Source organism: Ctenocephalides felis, unplaced genomic scaffold, assembly GCF_003426905.1.
Source record: "Ctenocephalides felis isolate EL2017-DRISC unplaced genomic scaffold, ASM342690v1 CF-g0.4_SCAFFOLD_03573, whole genome shotgun sequence".
Taxonomy (NCBI): Eukaryota; Metazoa; Arthropoda; class Insecta; order Siphonaptera; family Pulicidae; genus Ctenocephalides; species Ctenocephalides felis.
Window position 1 is genome coordinate 17,272,747 of NW_020539727.1, and position 19,264 is coordinate 17,292,010.

At 26.0% G+C, this 19,264-nt stretch overlaps 1 protein-coding gene across 1 annotated transcript in view; it reads right to left on the bottom strand.

The window, feature by feature from the left end:
* LOC113389001 (fasciclin-2-like) overlaps positions 1-19,264 on the bottom strand; it is a 621,753-nt gene that overhangs the window by 304,160 nt on the left and 298,329 nt on the right. The gene's annotated exons all lie outside the window — the stretch shown is intronic.

Consider the following 19,264-nt stretch of genomic DNA (forward strand, 5'->3'; position numbering starts at 1 on the left):
GTATGTGTGTGTGCGGATACAAATTTTCGTCGACGATTTCGGGAACACGGATAAAGCAATATGAATAATTCAAAAAACATTCGATTCGTATTGATAAGGAGACGTGCTGATTAGTTTTTATAAACGGAGCGTCCGATTTGAATAATTCAAAAAACATTTTGCTTGTATTAACAAGATAAAGCAACTGAATAAATTTTCATGAAGGCAGGTCTAGCGGTTTCGGAGATCTAGTAAAAAAAGTAAAAAAATGCCATCTGGCGGTCAAATATGATCATTAGACATACGCACATCAAATTGCTATAGAGATTTTAACAATAAGTATAAATTTTGTTTGTATTCCTATGGGTTCCGTACCAATGTTTATCACTTACACGGCGATGCGGCGCTTACGCGCTTCGATATTTTGTGTCTATACAGTTAAAGTAGTACGATTGCTTTGAAAGAAAAGTTCAAAATTTCCAAAATATTTCAAAATAAATTTTTCTTCAAAAAGTCTTTTTTTTTTCAAAAAAAAGTAATATTTTATCAAAAATTTATAGTTTCTCAAAAATCTTATTTTATCAGGGTATTTTTTTTTCAAAAATGTTAATCTTTTTTTAAAAAATAATTTTTGGTAAGGGAAGTTCCAGCAATTTGCCTTAAGGCACGATGCCCTGCGCCTCACTAGTGGTTAAAGTATAGAATTAATACTGTACAACTTTGCTCCCGCCGCTATTGTAAGGAATTCGTATTGCAAAAACGACGGAAGCAAAATTGTATCTTTAATATTTAGATTTTTTTTTATTTTTTATTTATTTATTTATATATATACATTATTTTCATATCTCAGTCAGACAGAGATGTCTGGTATGAGAGATTATGAAAAACAATTTTCATATTTTATATATACATTTCATTTGACTATAATATCTATTTAATTAATATTCAAGAAATAATGTATTTTAAAGTTAGACCCATTTGTTTAATATGAGTGACATATACGATAAATTTGTTAAAAATTAATTTGTCTACAAAATTTTCAGATGATAAACGACTCTAAAGCAACTCGGTGTACTTTAAAATCGCAATTGAAATGAGATAAATAATATAAGTATAAACTATACTATTTTTACAACTTTGCTCCCGCCGCTAATATAAGTAATTCGTATTGCAAAAACGGCGGAAGCAAAGTTGTACAAATTGTGTACTTTATACTTATATAATATGTCTCATTTCAAATGCGATTTTGAAGTATACCGAGTTGCACTAAGGCAATTTAAGGTCAGAAACTTTGTAAACCATTCAATTATAAACAAATTTGTCGAATACATCATTCATATTAAACAAATGGTTTTAAAGTTATGACATATGCAATATATTAACTCTTTAATGAGAAGAATACTATTTGTACAACTTTGCGTCCGCCGTTTTTACACTAGAAGTTCTTGCAAAAAACGGCGGAAACAAAGTTGTATAATTATATATATATATATATATATATATATATATATATTTGACCATTTCACCAAAGTGAATGGTCATCGTCGGTCAAGTCATTTATCGTTCGACCACATCGGATTGACCACTCACTTCGGTGTTAACCACAAACTGCAGACCACATTTGACCATTCTGCGGACATATCTACCTTTTGGTCAAAATTAGGGAAAACGAGGGATATATATATATATATATATATATATATATATATTATATATATAAGATCCATCTAAAACACGCTACTAAATTTGATCGAACATAACCTGTCAAAAACATTTGACATTTGACGTATGAGATTTGACGTACATTTTAAATTACGTTTCTAAAATAATTTTAAAATAAAAACGTGAAGTTTCTACGCTGTTTTGAAATAAATTCTCACATTTTGCACAACCTCTGGATTAGCACAAGTATTTCAAATTTCAAATTCAAACTTTTGATTGTTTCAAATTTATTTAAAAAATGAAAATTTTAACAAGTTATGAGTAACACAAATTTTTCTAAAAGCAATAAAAAAATAAAATCGACTTTTCTACGAGAATAACCAGTTTTAATTTTTTATTCTAAATTTCTCTCAAGTACTAAATAAACTGCAAAATCTAATAAATCCACTACTTTTCCCTTATAAATCCTTTGAAAATTATCCCCATGTCTATAATTTTTAGTGAACTCATGTAATTCAAGTTAAATTGAGCGTAGATCGTTCAATTTTAGTCGGAAACTTTTACAAAAGTTAGCAAAAGTAGTCTGCTTAAAATATATTGTTGCAAAATTGAGAGAGAAAACTTGCATTGACAAAACTTGTATCAGAAACAGAAAGTTGATTTCATAAATTTTAGTTAAATAAAAGTTTTAAATAGGTAGAAGTTCGTGAAGAAATTTGAAAAGAAGTTGATGAGTTTGGATTTACATAAGATGTATAATGATACAAGTTTTTTTTTATAAATGTGATATGAAAACTAGTGGTGCATGGCATCGTGCCTTTGAAAATTCAATATTCTGAACGCCATTATGTAATTATGCTAATCTATTGTTCTTTGTTTGAATTTAGCTTTATTTTGTTAATAAATTGTTTAATAACATGTCAACTATTATATATCATTAAATAACTAATTAAATTATCTATAAATCCTTATATGACGATTTTCAATATTAGTAACAAAATTTCTAGCAAAATGTCTTTGAAAATTCAATATTCTGAACGCCATTATGTAATTATGCTAATCTATTATACTTTGTTTAAATTTAGCGTTATTTTGTTAATAAATTGTTCATTAACATATCAACTATTATATATCATTAAATAACTAATTAAATTATCTATGAATCCTTATATAATTATTTTCAATATTGGTGACAAAATTTTTAGCAAAATGACTTTGAAATTTCAATATTCTGAACGCCAAAAATTAATTTTTTTAAAAAACCTAAAAATTTTTGAAAGCTGAAAAAATGAGATATGAGAATTTTGAAATATTTGAAAAAAAAAACTGAATTGTTTTTTTATATTTTGAAAAAAAAAATTATATTTTGAAAATTTTTTTATACTTTGAATTTTTCTGAAAACCTTCGACTTTTTGAACTGAAACGTAAATTTATAATAAAATTTTCATTTTTCATCGATTTTTTGCGATTTACCCTACGGAAAGTTAAAAATAAAATTAAAAGTTAAGTTGAATTAAAATCAAGTTAAAATAAAAATATTTAAAAAATTACTATTAAATTAAAAATAAGAGTCAAAGGAAAATACAATGCACACATTTGTTAAAAAGATTAACATATTAGAATTACCTAAATAATAATATATGCGTGCGAAAGAATATTTAGAAAAAATATATAAGTTGTAAATATATTTATGAACAAAAACATTTTTTTAGTAAACATGAAATACAAAACAAAATACTAAAGTTTTATTATTATTCAACAAAGTAAATGAACTGTGAGATAAGGTCTTTGTTTTAAAACAGGGCGTATGCAAAATGCAATTTTAAATAAAAATAAAAATAAAAAATAAAAACATACTCCTTCAATCCTTCAATAATTTCGACGTGTTTAAAATAAAATTTGAAAACCAAAATACATGACTGTATTAAAGTATTTTCAAATAAAATGTAATAGTTATTAGTATAACCTTTTTTAAAAATAATCCTTTTATGATATTGCAAAATTTTCTCACTAATTTTTTGTAATTTTACTGTTTTTATCGCATACAAATTCACTTAATTTTAAACCAATTTTAGAACATACGTTCTCATTTTCATTATAATTTTTAATTTATTTTTAAAGACGAGTCTATGAAAATAAGAAATACGTTAGATTTTTTAATAAAGATCGAAATAACGCATATTATATTTTAGATATTAATTTTAATTATTAATTCTTAGATTTTAATTAATTAATTATTAATTTTTCTGCTTAATTAGTTACTAAATATACTATAAGAAATGTTAACGTAAGCTACTTAATATAAACAAAATATTGCAAATTATACACATATTACAATATATTTAAATTAGACAAAACTATGCCAAACAACAGCCTTTAAAATGTTTACGAATTATTAACAAATAATTTTGTTCCAAAAGTTGAAAACCTGTAGATACAGTTATATGAAAAATTTAATCATAAATTGAATGCTATATCATAGTTAATATGTTATTAAATAATTTATTAACAAAATAACGCTAAATTTAAACAAAGTACAAATAGATTAGCATAATTACATAATGGCGTTCAGAATATTGAATTTTCAAAGTCATTTTGCGAAAATTTTTATTATCATTATTGAAAATAGTTATATGAGGGTTTATAGATAGTTTAATTAGTTATTTAATGATATATAATAGTTTATATGTTATTGAACAATTTATTAACAAAATAACGCTAAATTTAAACAAAGTACTTGAAATTAGCATAATTACATAATGGCGTTTAGAATATTGAATTTTCAAAGTCATTTTGCTAAAATTTTTGTTACCATTATTGAAAATAGCTATATAAGGGTTTATAGAAAATTTAATTAGTTATTTAATGATATATAATAGTTTATATGTTATTGAACAATTTATTAACAAAATAACGCTAAATTTAAACAAAATACAATAGATTAGCATAATTACATAATGGCGTTCAGAATATTTAATTTTCAAAGTCATTTTGCTAAAATTTTTGAAAATATAACATTATTGAAAATAGCTATACAAGGGTTTATAAATAATTTAATTAGTTATTAAATGATATATAATTGTTAATATGTTATTGAACGATTTATTAAAAAAATAACGCTAAATTCAAACAAAGTACAATAAATTAGCTAGCATAATTACATAATGGCGTTCAGAATATTGAATTTTCAAAGTCATTTTGCTAAAAATTTTGTTACCATTATTGAAAATAGTTATATAAGGGTTTATAGATAATTTAATTAGTTATTTAATGATATATAATAGTTGCTATGTTATTGAACAATTTATTAACAAAATAACGCTAAATTCAAACAAAGTACAATAGATTAGCATAATTACATAATGGCGTTCGGAATATTGAATTTTCAAAGTCATTTTGCTAAAAATTTTGTTACCATTATTGAAAATAGTTATATAAGGGTTTATAGATAATTTAATTAGTTATTTAATGATATATAATAGTTGCTATGTTATTGAACAATTTATTAACAAAATAACGCTAAATTCAAACAAAGTACAATAGATTAGTACATAATTACATAATGGCGTTCGGAATATTGAATTTTCAAAGTCATTTTGCTAAAAATTTTGTTACCATTATTGAAAATAGTTATATGAGGGTTTATAGATAATTTAATTAGTTATTTAACGATATATAATAGTTGATATGTTATTGAACAATTTACAACCACAATCTTGAAAATGTAAACATACTACATTTACTATATATTTGACTAAGTGAAATCGTGAATTTCAAAACTGTTTTGCAAATAATTTTGTTCCAAAAGTTTAAAAATGTTATACACAAGTTTATATAAAAAATAATAAACTTTCTTATCATATAAAATAGTTCACTTGTCAATAAATAAATTATTAACAAAATAACGCTAAATATAAACAAAGTACACTATTAAAGTAAAAGATCTCTACGAGTTGATAAATAAACTTATAAATAAATAAATAAATGATATTGCAAAGATTCTGCTATAACACTTGTTATTAGTAAATAAAGCTTGCAAAAATTAATTAACAGATAAAACTAATATGTTATCATATATCAGCACATTCGAATGTAAAAAATATTGAAAAAAATCTCACTCCCTTAGGTACAAAAAATACATTTTTCACGTACATCTCACTTATTATTACTTATAATTTAATTTTGTAATATAAAATATATAGTATTATAACTACTAAGTAACATGATAAAAAAATTTGTTATAAATAATAATTTTTATATAGATTTTTTTGATGTCCCACGCAAAACCGGTACGGCAAATATGCTCTAACCTAGAACGAGGGCTTGATCCAGGTTAAATGCAAAAAAGGCGTACCGGTTTTCTTGGGACAGTTTTTGTAAGGGAATTACTTAGATTTTAAAAACAAAAAACATTACATTTGTTAAATACACATGTCTATTATATAAATTTTTTTTTTTGATCAATTATCCGCCCCTGGTGTACGTTTATAATTATCTTAAAGTCACGTAGCCGAGTAAGAAATTCTTAAACAAAGTTTCATACTTTTGTTTGAACATTTGTATCCGATTTCGCAAAACAATAGTTCTTGCAACAAACAATGAAGTAAGGAACAATATTGCAAATTACTACAGTATTATATATATATATATATATATATATATATATATATAAATCTGAATATTTAAATGCTGATCTCGCAAAATTACTTCGAGGAAATATATATGGCAGAGAGGCAATGTTAGAAAAACGTGTTCCACTATCTCTGTGCAAATTCCGCGGAAAATGGTTTTTCCTGAGAAAAGTCGAGCAAAAGGCCAATAAAACTATATAGATAGCTACGGCTATTGCTATAAACGATATTATATGACACCACTAGATAAAACTATAGTATGCTATAAAGGAACTCAGATGCAGATTTAAAGATTTGTAATGGATACTTGGGTAAAAACATTAAATTGAGGGTAGAAATCATTTAGTATCATTTTATGAATCGAATAACTAAAAAATTGTGATATATCATAGTTTATCAAATTTGAAAAAAATCCGCTAAAAATATTTTAATTTTGTCCTTAAAAAAATTAATTTTGGGAGACGATAGTTCAAACTTTTTGTGTATTTATTCATTAGATTTTTTGTAACTTCCAAAATATTTGTCCAATATAAAAGTAGTCTTCAGAAAATTTTTACTAAATTAAATAATCTTTCATATGTTCTAACACCATTATGACCTACAGCAACTCGGTATACTTTAAAATTGCCTTTGAATTTGACAAGTAGTCTGCGGGTGCGTTAGTACTTATAAGGTTTTATATCTGTAACTTTTAAATCGTGATTTTAATATGTATAAAATATTAAACAAATTTGTTCAGAATTAATTTATAATATTGTTTAATATTTTAAGCTTCTACAGCAACTTCGTGTACTTAAAAATTGCATCTGAACGTAAAAAAATTTTATATATTGCTAATTATTGTGTAAATTTTTTTATACTATCCTTTGTAACTTTCAAAATATTTGTCTAATATAAAAGCAGTCTTTAAAAAATCCATACTAAATTAAATAATCTTTCTTATGTCCTAACATCTTTATGACCTACAGCAACTCGGTATACTTTAAAACCGCCTTTGAATTTAACAAGTAGTCTGTGGGCGCAATCATCAAGTATAATCGTGCGTTAGTACTTATATGGTTTTATATCTGTAACTTTTGAACTATGTTTCTGATATGTATAAGATATTAAGCAAATTTGTTCAGAATCAAATAATTCATAATACTGTTTAACATTTTAAGCTTCTAGAGCATCTTTGTGTACTAAAAAATTTCATCTGAACGTAAAAAAGTTTTACAACTTAAGTCCCATACTGTCATAGCTGCATTTATTTATTATAACACTTGTAATTTCTGAAGAGTTTATCTAGTATAAATATAATATTTATCAAATTTAAAAATTATATTCCTAAAATTAAATCCATGGTTTTCAATCACATAATATTATTCATAACCATTTAACAGAATATTCTATTTCCCAGACTTGACTTTCCACTTCATCTCAAATATATTTATATCTAGACTTTTATCCAGATAACTATCCGATTTATCTTTCACATAACTTTAGAGCTTCGTCCACGGTCCATTTACCTTTAAAAGTTATTAATTGCAAAAGTTTTTCGCAAAAAATTATGATAGTTATAGAAATAAATGGTGGGTAATACATTTATTACTCTCTCTAGACTCTTGGAGAGATAAAATGAATCTTTGGAGGAGGAAGAAACTTTACATTTGTTTTATAATTTGATTAATGATCGGTTGATATATATATATATATATATATATATATATATCTTGAGGATTTTTTGTTCGGCATTATAACATATTAAATTGAATAAAACAACCAATGCGTCGAATGTAGATTTTTTTATTTGATAGATTCCTGAAAGTAAGCAAGAAGAACTGCGTTTATTCACACAATTTGAATTTAAAAAGATAAAACAAGATTTAGAAAATCTTCTAAGATCCTCATTTTTTTCTTTATATAAAATTATAGGATGGTCAGCATTAAAAGAATGTTTGAATAAAATAATGTGGTCAGAAAACATTGTTTTATAAATTGTCTTGGATTTTCTGTTACTAATTGCAATTTGGAAGTATATCGAGTTATCATAGGTCATTATGATGTTAGAAAATATTACAGATTATTTAATTTATAAAGATTGCCAAATTTTGTATTCAGTTTAAATAAACCATATAAAAGTTATAAGAAATATTATGAAATATTATGAAATGCACAAATCAATTGTCAGCGTGAAACTTATGTTATAAAAAAGTTCTACATTTTAAGTATACCTAGTTGCTGTAGAGACTCGTAATGTTAGAAAATATTTTAGATCATCCAATTTTGAACAAATTTCCCAAAAACTGCATTTAAATTAAATCAATATTTCAAAAGTTACAAGAGATACAATAAACGAATACACAATTAGGTGGTAGATATACGAGGTGTGTTCAAAAAGTACCCGGAATTACTAATAATTAAATTTCGCGGGTCTGGAGTGTCTGATTGTCAAAATTTTTTTTTTATTGTGTTGGTATACATGCCCCTAAAGTATGATGAAATTTTCAGCTATATTCACTGTTTACTTTGTCTGTGGTAGTCGCTAAGGTTCGACGTGTTTTTCTGAGCTCGGCGATTTTTACAATGGAAGAATTGAAAAGTCAAAGAATTTGTATTAAATTTTGCGTAAAAAATGAAATAAAGTGTTGCAAAGTGCAAAAATTCACCAGATATGGCTCCGTGTGACTTTTTCCTATTCCCAAAGTTGAAGAGACCCATGAAAGGACGGCGGTTTTCCTCGATTGAAGAAAATCGCTGAGAGTGCTCAAGGACATATCAAAAAGTGAATATCAAGGGTGCTTCGAAAATTGGAAAAAACGCTGGCATAAGTGTATTATATCTGGGGGGGACTACTTTGAAGGGGACCACATTAATGTAGACGAATAAATAAATATTTTTTTGAAAAAACGAAAATTCCGGGTACTTTTTGAACAGACCTCGTATATATATATGAAGTGTATTATCAACATGTACGTTCAGATGCAATTTTTAAGTACACTGAGTTGCTGTAGAGACTCGAAACGTTATAAAATATTTTAGATCATCAAATTTTGAACAAATTTCCCAAAAGCTGCATTTAAATTAAATATATATTTTAAAAGGTACAAACGATACAACAAACAAATACACAATTGCGTGGTAGATATACACATAAAGTGTATCATCAACATGTACGTTCAGATGCAATTTTCAAATACACCGAGTTGCTGTAGATACTTGAAATATTAGCAAATATTTTAGTTTATTCAATTTTGAACAAATTTCTCAAAAACTGCATTTAAATTGGACCAATATTTTAAAAGTTACAAGAGATACAATAAACAAATACGCAACTGGGTGGTAGATATACATATAAAGTGTATTATCAACATCTATGTTCAGATGCAATTTTTAAGTACACCGAGTTGCTGTAGATATTTGAAATGTTAGAAGATATTATAGATTATTTAATTTTGAATAAATTTCTTTGAAACTGCGTTCAAATTAAACCAATATTTCAAAAGTTACAAAAGATACAATAAACGCATACACAATTAGGTGGTAGATATACACATAAAGTGTATTATCAACATGTACGTTCAGATGCAATTTTTAAGTACACCGAGTTGCTGTAGGTACCCGAAATGTTACAAGATATTTTAGATTATGCAATTTTGAACAATTTTTTTAAAAACGGGATTTAAATAAAACCAATATTTCAAAAGTTACAATAGATACAACAAACCAATACACATTTAGATTAAAATCCAAGACAATTTAAAACAATGTTTTCTGAGCACATCATTAATTTCAAACATTGAATACTAACCATCCTATAATTTTATATAAAAAAAAATGTGGACCTTAGAAGATTTAGATTGTATATGGGTACTCAAAATTTTCTGTACTTCATATAGTACAACCTGTTAAGAATTTATACATCGTATCAAGTAAATTTCATTTAAGTGTATCCAGTATCAAATATATTCGACAAACAAACAGATTATAGCAACTATCTGGTTCAAACTATATATCTCCAGTTTCTGGATCATTTTCTTTGATCCTGGTTGGATGGAGAAATCTCCAGCCAAAATACGTGCTTATGTGTACACAAGACGTGTATGATATGTTATTGAATTTGGAATTGCACTTTGGTCTGTTTTGCCCGTCTGTCTGTCCGTCTGTTCCTCCACTTACTTTAGAAGATTTCTCCGAATCTCAGAAATCAAAGGGAATCGAATCTGGTGGTGGAGATGGTGTTTCTGGCTCCGGATTTAATATCAGAGGAGAAAATGTGGTGAAAATGATATTGAAACCTTAAAGCAAACTGTAATATTAATAAATCATTTATTTCCTTTATTTCAATCAAAATCTACTAACACATTTTGTCCCCAAAAAAATCGTTTTTCAACCTAATCACGTAAAAACTTAACACACAAAGTGTTCCTTGGTCCTTTTTCCAGGACGAAAAAAAGTTTCGGTTTACTTATAGTTTCGTTTTCTATATAAGTTTTCCATCAGTCTCTTTGTAATTGGAAAAAGTATAAGAGCAAGAAAATGCGTCTACGGAAAAACTTTATCTATTTATCTTGTATCCGAACAGAACAAAAAAAAAAAAGATTATATGAAAATACCTGATATTGGCAGAATGTTTTCCATTAGGATAATAGATTTTCGTATATATATATATATATATATATATATATATATATATATTAATTTTGTACAATTTGTGCAACATTTTCTTATGTCTTTGATCCTATTATACAAGCATTAAACAAAGACTTGCAATTTAAATTTATATAAGAAACTCATTCTTTGAAGCAAGAAATTAGTTTTTGTCTTAAATAATATGCGATATAATAAATAAAATAAATAGACTAATAAAAATATATGAATTCTAAATCTAAAACTTATTTTGTGAGGAAGAAATTTATGATTTTATCACAAAATCCGTTCAGATTTTCAAGTCGATTTTGAAGTTCCATTTTAGAAGTTTAAACAATTTATTCTGGAAAATTTTGTTCTGATTGTTTAAAATTGTTATATACGAATTTATATATAATTTTATTAGCTTTCTAATGGTATATAATAGTGATACAATTTTTATCGAATTTTAATAAAATAAATTTAAAAATAAACCAAAGCATTGGTGCTAAAAAATGTTTCATGTAAATTTTGACGTTTAGCGAACTCAAAGTTTAAACAATTTTTTTCTGCAAAGTTTTGTTCTAAGTGTTTTAAATTGTTGTACACAGATTTATAGATAATTTTATTAGCTTTCTAATGATATGTAATAGTAATAATATACTTAATTAAATTATAATAAAATAATTATAATTATAAACAAAAAGGTTGAAACTAAAAAATGGTTCAAGTAGAATTTGAGGTTTTATGATTTCAAAGTTTGACCATTTTTTTCTAGATAATTTTGTTCTAAGTGTTTTGAAGTGTTATATACAGATTTATAGATAATTTTATTAGCTTTCTAATGTTATATAATAGTAATAATATTTCTAATTAAATTATAACAAAATATTTTTAAATATAAACCAAGGCGTTGGGGCTGAACAATGTTTCAAGTAGAATTGAAGTGTTTATGATTTCAAAGTTTAAACAACTGTTCCTGCAAAATTTTGATCTAGGTGTTTTAAATTGTTATATAAGGATTTATAAACAATTTTATTAGCTTTCTACTTATATATAATAGTATAAACATTTTGAATTAAATTATGACAAAATAAATTTAAATATAAACCAAAGCGTTGAACCTAAAAAATGTTTCAAAAGTAGATTTTCACATGTTTAGCGATTTTAAAGTTTAAACAATTTTTTCTGCAAAATGTTGTTCTAAGTGTTTAAAATCGTTATATACGGATTTATAGATAATTTTATTAGATTTCTAATGATATATAATAGTAATGATATTTTCTAATGAATTATGACATGTTGAATATAAATATAAACCAAGGCGTTGAAGCTTAAAAATGTTTCAAGTAGAATTGAAGTGTTTGTGATTTCAAAGTTTAAACAATTTATTCTAAAAATTTTTGTTTTAACTGTTTTAAATTGTTATATACAGATTTGTAGATAATTTTATCAGGTTTTTAATAATATATAATACTAATGTTATATTTTAAATATTTGTAACAAAATAATCATGGAAATAAAAAAACTGCAACCAAAGAAATCCAACAATGGCTACCATTCAGCTACAAAAATCTAAACTTTACTATTTTTACAAATAAATTTTGTTCGAAAAGTTATTAAACTTTATATACAGATTTTTAGATAATTTTATCAGGATTATAACAATATATAATATTATTGTTATATTTAAGTTATTTATAACACAATGGTGGATGTAAAAAAAATGTAACCAATCAAATCCACTAATTAGCTACAAAAACCTAAACTTTACCATTTTTTATAAATAAATTTTATTCAAAAAGTTATTAAACGTTATATAGAATTTTGCGGATAATTTTATCAGGATTTCAAAAATATATAATAAAATTAATATGTTTTAACTATTTCTAAACAAATAATCCTAATAATAAACATGGAACTTCTCAAATCCACCAATTATTAACAATTAACTACAAAAATCTAAACTTTACCATTTTTTAGAAATAAATTTTGTTAGAAAAGTTATTAAACGTCATATACAGATTTGTAAATAATTTTATTACGTTTTTAATAATATATAATACTATTATTATATTTCTTAATATTTATAACAAAATAATCGTGGATGTAAAAAACTGTAACCGATAAAATTAATGTAATAAAGCTTTATAGGTGGTCAGTGATTTGTTTTTTCATAAAGATCAGCCGGATCGTTTCTTTGCAATAAATTACAAATGATAGAATACATTGTATAAATCAATATTCTAAAATATTATAGGCCTATGATAAGTAGTTTAATTATAAAAAAAATCATTAAAGTTTGGAATAACAGGCGTAGTTTTGTCTAAGAATTTTCCACATGGTTTTTATTATAGACAGTTTTTATTAATATTTCAAAAAAAAAATATTTAAATTATTTAAAAAAGTTATTTAAAAAAAGTACAAAAAACTCACTACATTTTCGAACTCAAAATGCAGAAACTACATAATTTTTTTCACATCCACAGTATTTTTCCAACAGCTCCTCCGTATTATTTTCCTCCCAAGAATTTTCCACGTCGTTTTTTGTATTTTTATTCGTCGAGTGAGTTTTTCGTAATATATTTAGTTTATAAATCCGATAAGTCAATTTCAATTTTATCGGTGAGCACAATCTATAAGACGAAGTATGGATTACTTATACATACTTACTTTTTTCCGTCCTTCGGAAAATCGAGAAAGAAACTCCGACGAGGAAAATAAATCTAATTTCAACAATTCCGAAACATAATTTCCTTTATCTTCCGATACGCTGAATTATATCAATTTATAAGGTAAAGATGGTAAGGAAATTTGAAATATATATAGTACATATATAAAAAAATCTCTAGATTTAAAATCTAAATCAATATTATCCTCAAAGCATCCCCCAACTAAAAAAACCTTAAAGTGCCATCGTCCCTCTCTAAAAGTTGACTCTTAAATTAAATTAGTCTGGTTCACTGCCCTTTGTACAATCTATCAATTTTTTTTGCAAGATTCATTCACTAAAAAGGAATTTGGATATCGAGTGTAAAAAAAAACTTTTAAAAGTCAAATTCGATTTGGTGCAAATCCACTTTAAAAAGATTCAGAAGACTTGTTCAATTAATTTGATTAAAGGAGGATCGACATATAAAATAGGGATCATTTTGCCTAAATAAGAATTCAGATTTAGGTAAAATTTGTTAAAATGTTTCGAATATATATATATATATATATATATATATATATATACTAGCTGACCCGACAGACGTTATCCTGTACCCATGACTACAATTCAAAAGTTCCAATTATTTTTAACAAAGTCAGAAAAAATTAATATAATATAGGTAATCCAATCAATGATAAGTGGTTTTTTGTATTTTTTTCTATTTGTTCCTACAATCTAACTATATTTTTATAATCATCTACGTAATTAAAATTTTCCTTAACAAACTTCAGAAAGATTTATCAAAATCCGAATAATCGTTTAGAAGGAGTATCTTTTCATACATCATTACAGAAAAATTTTATATATACGATAATATATATATATATATATATATATATATATATACTAGATGACCCAACAAACGACAGTCTTCATTTGTTTTTAATGTCAAACGATGCCTCAAATATTTTCAATGTCAATCAATGATAAGCGGTTTTTTGTCATTTTTTTCATTCATTTCGACGATCTAACTATATTTCTATAATTGAAAAAATCCCAAAAAATTTCCTTAACAAACTTCAGAAAGATTTATCAAAATTCGAATAATCGTTTAGGAGGAGTATCTTTTCGTACATAATTACAGAAGAATTGTATAGGTAAGATGTATGTGTGTATGTAAGTATATAAGTAAATCCGAATCTAGGGATTCGAGAATAAGATGAACCTAACTCCAAAATTTCATGCAAATTAGAGTAAAGTAAGGCAAAACACGGCTGCATTAGTTAAAAAAAATCTGTCCAGCTGAATTACATATAATATTTTAATTTTTGGCACATCTCAACTGCTTTACGGCAATAATAATGTAGACATTACATTTTTCTTATTCATAATCATAAATATATTTTATTTTAATATTGTCTTTGCCATGTCTTAGCCTATAAATAAATAAAAATGTTTATCAAATGACAGTCTTCATTTGTTTTTAATGTCAAACAATGCCTCAAATATTTTCAATGTCGATCAATGATGAGCGGTTTTTTGTAATTTTTTCCATTTGTTTCCCAAAATCCACTTAAAAAAGATTCGACTTGCACTATTAATTTGATTAAATGAAGAGAATCGACATATAAAATAAGGATAATTTTGCATAAAAGAATTTAGATTTAGATAAAGTTTGTCGAAATGTTTGTTTCAAATTCTTAAAAATAAATATTTTACCCTTTTAGAGAAATATCAACTCCAATTAGTTTACAGAGGCTCACTTTTCTAGTACTTCAAATCTTCCACTAAAAAAATCACTCAACGAAGGTGGTTTTGATCTTCCCTAAAAATACCCTTATTACCCTTTCGAGCTGAAGTAAAAATCTTGTTATAAATCAGTTCGCATCAATATGCGCATACACAAGACTGGCTGGTTCCTACTAAAATACTTCCTTCCTTCAGGTCTTTGAATGTTTAATCTAATAACGAGAGTGGAAGTACTAAGAGAGTGGATATCAAAGCCGAAAACCCTCGATCAACACACGATACTCGAAATGTAATTCAAACTCACCATCATTGCATTGCATTGCATTATCGAGCGAACATTCTCTCATTTGAAGTTCGAATTTCGAATTTCGAATCCCTAGATCTGGATTTATATATATACATACACTAGCAAACATGACGAACTCCGTTTCGCCACCAGATGAAGAAATGTTTTGTTTGTGTTATATTTGAAAAGAAAAAAACTTGATTTTATTATACAACAGTAATGAATTTATTTCGATTATAAAAATAAAGTGTTTTTTAGTTGAACTTCTCTAAGTAAATGAAAGTGAATCTGCAAATTATCCGTTTCATTGAAGTGCTCTTTGGTAAACCACATTTTTTGTTTTTTGGTCTGACGTTAACACAAACAAAGCGGATGGTTTTCCAACTCGTATAACTGCCCATGTGAAAAACAATAATTTTCTATATAATCTATTTGAAATTTATCCCGCAAACACTAAGCGATTGGCCTTGCGACTTGTTATTGCGAACGCTTGGAAATTGCAATCGTTTGAAGTCAAATGAAAGACCAGTCGGAATCATTGGTATATCACCAAATCGCCAGCAATTTTTGATTGAATGGTGAAATTCAGTGCGTGTACATCATTATTCTTTGCGGCAAGAATTGCTCGTTGACTTAACCAAACATAATTCTGATAATTCTCACTAATGTCATTACTCGAATTTTTAATTACGGTGCGTGAAGTTCCAGCAATTAGCATTAAGGCACGATGCCATGCACCACTAATTTTCTTAGCTTCACGGAGTCCGAGATCTTTCCAACGAATGCAAAATTGTCGAAATCGATTCGAGCGTTCTGGAGTTATATCGTCAGGAAGGAAAACCCGACTTATTTTTATATATATGTAGATATACACATACATTTTATATATAAAACTCATCAGTAATGATGTATAAAAAGATACTCCTCCTAAACGATTATTCGGATTTTGATAAATCTTTCTGAAGTTTGTTAAGGGAATTTTTTAGGATTTTTTTATTTATAAAAATATAGTTAGATTGTAGAAATAAATAGGAAAAAATACAAAAAACCGCTTATCATTGATTGACATTGAAAATATTTGAGGCATTGTTTGACATTAAAAACAAATAAAAACTGTAATTCGCCAAACATTTCTATTCCCTTATTGGCTAAGACAAAATTAAAATATAACATATTTATTATTATGAATGAGAAAATTGCATTATCGAGCAAACATTCTCTCATTTAAAGTTCGAATTTCGAATTTCGAATCCCTAGATCCGGATTCATATATACATACATACATACCCACATACATCTTATATAAAATTCATCTGTAATAATGATGTATGAAAAGATACTCCTCCTAAACGATTATTCGGATTTTGACAAATTTTTCTGAAGTTTGTTGAGGAAATTTTAAGAATATCATGACGCTTAGTTCTCTCAAAAACTACCATTTTTTTCACATTTAGCTCCGTATCTTCAAAATGGCTTGGCCTGCCATTGCCAAAAACTAATAATCACTTCTCCCAATCGTTACTAATGAAATGCTTTTTGGATCATTCAAATCGGATGCTCCGATCTCTCAAAAACTCGATTTCAATTTTCTGCACTCTTTGCTCCGTATCTCCGTAACTGCTGGACCTGTCTTTGCCAAAAACAGATCAGCACATCTCCCTATCAATAGGAATCGAATGTGTTTTGAACCATTGAAATCGGTTGATCCGTGCACCCGAAAACGTGACCGAAAAATTGTATTCATACATACATACACACACGCACACATCCATTTTTTCGGAGGTATGCCAAAATGTTCAGAAAACTTCAAAACAATACAATAATTTACCCTACGGGAAGTTAATTAAATTACAAATGTAAAGTTTCTACGCGGTTTTGAAACAATTTCTCACCTTTTGCACAATATTTTATAGGATAATACACTTGACTGTCCTATAGTCATGTATACAAATTTCACTTAAATCCAGTAAATACTACAAACTTGTATTGACTTCTAGTTTGATTAATGTCCTAACATTTGTAAAACAAGCACGAACCACCCCTAGATCTAGATTTGTCTTCATGATTTCCCGGATAAGAGGAAACAAACCCTTTTTAGCAACTTTACACCAGCCCTTAAATCTAGATTTAGAAAACACACTTCCGAAGATAAATAGGAAAAACACACACACACACACATATATATATATATATATATATATATATATATATCAATTTCTAGTAATTTCCTATAATTTTTCACCTGGTGAACTATGCCGCGAGGCGTAAAGCGTTTTATTTAAAATAGTGAAATTGAATTTTCCGGTAAACTGAACAATGATTTCCAAAAGGAACGTAAAGGAAAAACAGGAAAATCGATTTCGGGTTTTCCTTCTTCTAGCACAGTTGAGTCACGATTTGGCAATCTATTAACACTTGACTCATCTACAGATTTCCAAAAGAAAAGATGGGAAAAAAGTTACGGTGGAGGAAAAAATTTTCTCGGTTTCTTGTAAAAGAGAAATTGATTGATTTTGGATTTAATTTGAAAATTTATAAGCAAGTTTTCCTAAATCTTGATACATTTACATATGAAATTCGTTTGCATTATAAGCAAGTTATAGTGGAGAAAAGATTGATTGTGAGATTTCAATTTTTATTAATTTATCTTAAAAATCGTTAGTTTTGTCAAATTTTATTATATTTTATGATTGTAGCACGTAAATTATAAACCAATACATTTGTAGTTACAAAAGTTACACTGAAAGAAAGATTGATTGTAAGATTAATATTTAGAGTTGCTAGACTTTTATAAAAGATAAATAGATAATTTTAGTTTTAATTTATATTATTCGCTCTTGGTAATTGTTTGTTTTGTTGAATTTTATAATATTTTATTATTGTGGCACCCAAATTCTATACAATTACCTTTGACTGTATATAAGAAGCCTAAAATTAACAGTTTCTTAATGCATTTATTTATTATATCTCTTGTAACTTTCAAAGGGTTCGTCTGAGATAAATGCAATATATGAGAGGTTTGTTCAAAATTGTATTATCTATAAGATTTTTTAATATTATAACTGCCTACAGAAACTTGATATACTTTAAAATCGCAATTGAAAATTATTGATTGAATTATTCATTTGCTCGGAAATAGTGTTATTGTAAATTATCATATATCTTGTAACTTTCAAAGGGTTTGTCTAAGATAAATGAAATATTCAAGAGATTTGTTCAAAATTGTATTACCTATAAGATTTGCTAACATTGTAACTACCGACAACAACTTGATATACTTTAAAATCGCAATAGAAAACGATTAAATTGAATTAGCTGTCAGGCTTTTTAAAAAAGTGTTTTTGATTTGTCAGGGTTTTTTAGTAAGCTGCTCAAATATAATCTGATATAATATAAAAATATAATATTTACTACCTCTACAAATCTTGAATTAATCAATAAATGAAAATTATTTTAAGACAAAATTGTTCAAACATAATCAATCAACCCATATAAGGTAATAAGTATGAACTATTTAGAAAACCTCATATAAACTCGAAATAAATAATTTACTACTTCTATTTTCAATTATTCGATGTTATATTGTATTAGCTCAATTGACGTACACATTTCTCCAAAAAAATATCTATATACTAATATTTACAACTTAAAATCCTGACAGCTTTCTAAACATTTCAAACAGCTTTCTATGAATC